General features: G+C 49.3%; 1 protein-coding gene across 2 annotated transcripts in view; it reads right to left on the reverse strand.

Annotated features, from left to right (window-relative positions):
* Nucleotides 1-5,420, reverse strand: part of PALS2 (protein associated with LIN7 2, MAGUK p55 family member) — a 57,688-nt gene extending 52,268 nt beyond the window's left edge. For both annotated transcript variants that reach the window (XM_031590119.2, XM_031590118.2), the window contains exon 1: nt 5,262-5,420. The gene's annotated coding sequence lies outside the window, so the exon portion shown is untranslated. The remainder of the gene's footprint in view (nt 1-5,261) is intronic.
* Between the last annotated feature and the right edge of the window lie 580 nt (nt 5,421-6,000).

Consider the following 6,000-nt stretch of genomic DNA (forward strand, 5'->3'; position numbering starts at 1 on the left):
AAAGGAATGAACATGGAATCAAATATTAAAAAATAAAACATAAATGGAAGTACACAATAACAAGTTTGAATGATTGATACATTTTTCTTTTCACTCCGCACAGTTCTCCCCCACATTACGTTACCAGCCGTAAGAAAAAGCTTGATGCTATCTGTTTACCCTCAGTCTACTTACCTGCCTATTTACCCTCAATCTACTTTCCTCTATCCTGTGTTTAGGTATTTATAGTGATATCCCCTTAACTTTTCATTAATGCACATTTGTCCAGTGGGTGGAGGTAAAGCTTTAATTAGAAAGCTAAAAACAAACTATTTGAGTAGCTACTCTTACTACAGAAATGACACTTGAATGCCAACACTACCTCAGCAAAGAGGCTTAAATAAAACAATCTTAAAGTTTTTCTCTTACCTCCTAATTTTCATTATTTGAAAAGTATTTTGAGGAAAATGTTTGGAATAAACAGAGGAAGACTAAAGCTACTTTGGAATCAACAGCTGTGTCTCCACCTACTGGAAAAGTGAATTCAAGTGCAATATTAATTTGATCCTTTGAAATGTGGATATGCAAAAGCCATTACAGCAACATGCTAGTGTGACAAGCTGAGAACCAGTTCCCTTCTCCCCCCTACCAAAAAAAGTTTGTGCAAATTACTGACTTTTCCCAAATTCAGTATGGATTTCATAAGGTTCCTATTGTCAAACGGTTGCCTAGTCAATATATTCCAAATAGCACATCCAAGTGATTTCTTACATAACATTTGCTGCTAATAAATGTGAAAAGTCACCTACTTGCAATATCTTCCTGACTTCCACTGTGTTTTCATGAGAGCCGGACACTAATGTTAGGATGAGTTCTTTAGACAACTGACATGGGTTAAACACACAGAACTGCTGTTAACATGGAGCATTTTCAACATGTAGCGCTCTTTTTTAAAAACAAACGAACAACAAAACCACAAACATCTTGGAAATAATTAAACATAAGAATCTTCAATTTTTCAATCTTCAGTAATTAAACATGAGTAGAGAATCTTCAACTTTCAATGTTTTACTTTACTTATTTAACACAGGCTGTGATAATACTCATCACTTTAAAGAAATGAACCAACACAAAATAGCAAGGTAAATGCTTTGATAGGAAAAACACCTCTCTCAACCTCTTTTTCATGTCAGTTATTCTTGTAAGAATGACATCAGCCATGACTAAATAATTCAGGCTTCCTTTATTCTGTAAAAGAGAAATTTCTAAGCCACAGAATGGCATATTAACATCATGACGCCATAGCTTACCCTGAGATAAACTTGACAGTTAGCAATAATGACCAAGGAACCAAATAAGGCCACTTCTAAGTTAAGGTTTTAACTCCCTCCCTCACAACCAAACCTAAACCATTCTTCTGACATTTTGCTGAGCTCAGGTTAGAAAGATTTTAGTCACACCTGTACCGAGCTAGCCAAAGCCACTGACTGGCCCAGCTACCTGGCACTGCCTTCTAGCTAGCACACATATAACTGAAATCCTATGTCAAATTGAAGCTCTGAAACAGTCACTGCCTACTATTTGTCCTGTGACAAAAAAGTCACACTGATAGCTTCATGTCCATAGAAACAAACCATTACGTTCCTCCAGCAGCACCTGTGGCCTGCTTGTCTGTATTTCAGCCTGCCTCTCACCTGCAAGACTTAGCCAAGCTCACATTTTCCCCACATTATGAGTGTCTTCTGTTGTGGAGGACACTAAAACTACATTCCCACAGGCTCGCTTTTCATCCTGTGATCATATTCCAGCTCATCCTTCCACACAAATGACCCCAGTGTTGTCTGTGCCGCTCTGGGTGCAGGAAGTTCTAAGAAGTCATTTTTCACCACTTGTACAAGGCCAAACACACTTCAGTTTGCCACGGCACTGAGTTCACACAACACAGGCTGTGTACCACTGCAGTGAGCTGTTAGGCTTCCTCTCTCGCTTCACCTCCTCTACTGGCTCTCCTTTCCTCAGGAGAAAAACACGAACATCTCATTCAAAGCCAAGTCAAAGCAACAGAAAGAACGGGCAGCAAAAAGCAAGTTTCAGGTGCAAGTGGTGTTGAGAACCCATCTGTCCATGCTACAGTATGCCTTCTGCAGCAGATCCTTTTCCTTATCTTCTAACACAATCACTACTAAGTCCATTTCTCAAACTGGGATGAGTCAATTCTTATCCGTTTTTACCTTAAACACAGAACACAGACCATATAATTTAAGCTTCTGTGACTCTGTTATTCTTTCCAATCTGAGGACAGCTTAATTCATTCCACATCTAAGTGGACACTGCAACACCTAAAATACTACCATAAACCTTACCACGATTCCAGCTGCATTTCTGTCTCTTAAAGCAAAGGAAATTCCCTCTTTCCTCCAGCACAAAGAAAGCACCATTTGTCTACAGATCAGCTTCCTGCACAGTGTATCAGAGGGCACTCACAAGAGCCTGCCGTGGTCGCATCAAGCATGGTTTTAAAGGACACAAAACTTTTTAAAAGCTGTATTCCACAAATAAACACAGTTAGAAAAATGGTATGATTCAGGGACTGAGTCACTGTATGAACAGACTCACTCTGAAGGCTCTTTTGCTGGTCATTATGGTACTGTGAAGTTTCCCTTGGACCACTGACCTCCGTTTCTATGCGGAGATGTACCCAATGCAAGGACCTAATACCAAGCTGGAGCCTGATTCTGACAGCATAAATTGAGTGTTTGAGGCCAATGCTCAATCACATCCTTAAAAGCGTGAAATACAGCCAGCCAAATTATTTGGTAGAGTATTTGGATTTCCTTTTGTACTGTGGTTACGCATCAAGTGGAAATGCCAGAATTGTCCAGATTGTCCAGATTTCTGTTTCCATATCTTGCTGAGGTTTGCATATATTCGGAAGAAGGAAAAAAAAAAAAAAAAAAAAAACTTGTACGCTTTAAATAAGCAGCTTTCTACAAATCAGTTGATTTTTTTTTCCTCTTTTTTGAGATTCATCCTCCCTGTTAGTCCTCTATAAGACTCCTTCATGTTAGCTAGGCATATTTTCAGCACTTGCTTCATTATTTCTATTTTACCTAAAAACCCATATGTGATTACACCATGACTTATGTGCACAGCTTCCATTATTTGCTTAAGAAAAAAAAAGCAACAAGAGGTAGTTCAGGAAAGGTCCAATTGCACATATGTTGCAACAGCTTTTCAATCGTTTTGGAGGCTTTGGGTATGCGCAGTTAGCCCACTAATTTAGCAGCAGAACAGGCATCATTCTGAGCTGGTACTGTGTATTTGTCAATAATTTCTGTATTAAGCAGCTTTCACAAACGGAAACTGCAGTGATCCACAGCATCAGAAACAAACGCACACAGAATCCAGAGAAGCTGAATATACACACGTCTGGCAAGATGCTGAAGGCTCCATAAAAATTAATAATGAAGAGAGTAGTATTGTGTCTGATATAGAAATGAAAAACTAAGAATGGGAGCAGCCTTATGGTGACACCGTGCTCAGTACTGCAGATTTTTCAGAACAATATGGATCTCAAGTAATCTCTGTAGTGCAGTGCTCGAGAACAAAATAAGGAAAGCGACATCATCAATTCCAAACATTTCAAGGGAGGAAAGTGGAAATCACAGATTTCTCTGAACAGTTGTTTAAAATCACATCAGCATTAGCTCAAAGTAGATATCAATTGTCAGTGCTTTATTTAAATGAGAATCTACAGCATTTTCAAGAATTTTGTGACAAACACTGAGCAGACCAGCGGTCGTATGTCAAAGTGTTAAAAGCCAGCCACCTCAGCAGAAATAAAAAGAAACATTATGATGCTACTGTCAGGTTGAACAGACACTATCTGTTCAGCAGCAGTACGAAAGATTTGTTCAAAGCTTCCTTTAAGTCCGACATCTATTTATAGCCGCCCAGCCTCTCTACAATTTCTCACAGTCCCTCCTCCTCCCCAAGCCAAGTCGGGGAAGTTTAATGGATGCAATCCTGGGCCTTGTGCCGCAAGGAGCTCTGCAACTCTCCTCTTGTGCAATGAGACCAGGAATGATAACAAGAGAATGCTCTAGCATATGCAGGTGCCAAACACACAGGATAAACCTTATCTCCGCTCCTTAGGAACGAAGTTATTTTTTGTCTGCCAGCACGCTGACAGCAATGAACCACACGAGCATCAGAGCTGATGTAAAGGTACCTTCCCTCTGGCCACACAGCCACAGCCAACCGCCCTGTGAGCCAACCACAGCTGTCCAAGCGCGCTCTGACCCTCGTGCAGCAGCAATGTCACCCCTGTACCTCCCCACTCCTGTTTCAGTGTCATAACCATACGCTGCACTTTCCTCCAAGAGACCGGGAGGCCGTTGGGTCTTCTCCTGTCGTGCAGCTTGCGCGTTAGGCTGGATTTCCACCACCCAACCACGCACGTCTCCATGGAGCGCTGCTCCGGATGGGCTCTCCTCCATCAACCGGCATCTCCCCGACAGCTGTACCACCGCCGAGAGGTGCACGCACCTCCCCGCTGAACTCCGCCACGAGCGGTACCGCCCCAGCACCGCGTCCCCTCGCCCGCAGGGCTCGCACGGAGCCCGGGGAGGCGACGGCGCTACGGGAACTCTGCCCGCCCCGCTGCCCCCGCGTTTCCCCCGTTCCCGGGCAGGGGCGGACGGAAGGGGAGGACGGGCGACTTCCTCGGAGGGACGCGGACGGGCCGGGCAGAGATCAGGAGGGGAGGAATCACCCCGAAGGGAGCGCGGATAATCCGCGGGGCACGGCGGGGCGCGGGGCGGGGGATAATCCGCCGGGAAGGGGATAATCCCCGGGAGGGAGGCGGATCCCGGGCAGGGAGGGGCGGGAGCTCCGGTAATCCACAGGAGGAGAGAAACCGCGGGCGGGGGTGGGCGGGGGTAATCCGGGCCGGGAGATGAGGCGCGGGGTTCGCGGGGACACGGCCGGGGGCGGCGGGAGGGAGCCCGAGCCCGAGCCCGCTCCGGGGCACGCAGCCCTCCTTCCCCGCGCCGGGCGCTGCCATGCCCTGCCATGTCCGCCGCCCCTTAGGCCCGCCCTGCGCCGCTACCTGCGGGCGGCTCCGCCCGCCCCGCGTTCGGGGCTCCCGCCGCCGGGCAGCGAGCCGCGCCGGATGGCCGCGGGACCCCGCCTCCCGCTCCATTTCCCCGCCGGCTCGCCGCTCTCCCTCTTCCTCCCCCCCCACCCCCCCCGCACACGCGCCGCCCGCTATCGCAACTCACCGGCCGGCACCGGCTCCCGCTCCACGTCCCCTCCTCAGCGGGCGCCGCTCAGCCCCATCGACGGAGCCGTGGCCCGCGGGCCGGCGGTTGGCGGAGGCGCGGCGCGAGCCGGAGCTGCCGCCGCCGCTTCCCCCGCTGCTTCCCCCGCGGCTCCGGCCCCGCCGCTCTGCGCCCGCCTCGGCGCGCGCCGCCGGCCTGCCAGCAGCACGCGCTCGCGCTCCTCCTCCCCCGCCCCCTGCCGCCTCCGCGGCGCGCGCGCGCGCGAGCGCCTCCTCTTCGCTCCGAACCCCCCCCACCCGCCAGAGCGAACGGCTGAGCGCGTGAGGGGGCGCGCGCCGCTGCCGTCCAACCGCCCCGGGCAGCGGCCCCGCCCCTGCGGGTGTGCGGGAGTGGGGCGGGGGAGCGGGTGTGCGGGTGTGAGAGAGAGTGCGTGAGTGCGTGAGGAACTGCGCGTCTGTCCGTGTGTGTGTGAGAATGTGTGTGTGTGTGGAGGTGTGAGGGAGAGCGAGTGAGTGTGTGCACGAGGGTATAAGAGTGTGAGTGTGAGAGTGTGTGTGCAAATGTGAGTGCACACGTGCGTAAGAGACCGTGAGACTGGATGCGTGTGTGTGACGGGATGTGTGAGGCTGGCGTGGCAGCGTGCACGAGGACGCGTGCAGGAGTGTGAGTTTGTGTTGGGGAGAGTCAGTGTGAGCACAGATGTGTGTGTCAGCATGAGTGTGTGTGTGTGTGTGTGTGT

Source organism: Phasianus colchicus, chromosome 6 (assembly GCF_987193195.1).
Source record: "Phasianus colchicus chromosome 6, bPhaCol1.hap1.1, whole genome shotgun sequence".
Classification (NCBI taxonomy): domain Eukaryota; kingdom Metazoa; phylum Chordata; class Aves; order Galliformes; family Phasianidae; genus Phasianus; species Phasianus colchicus.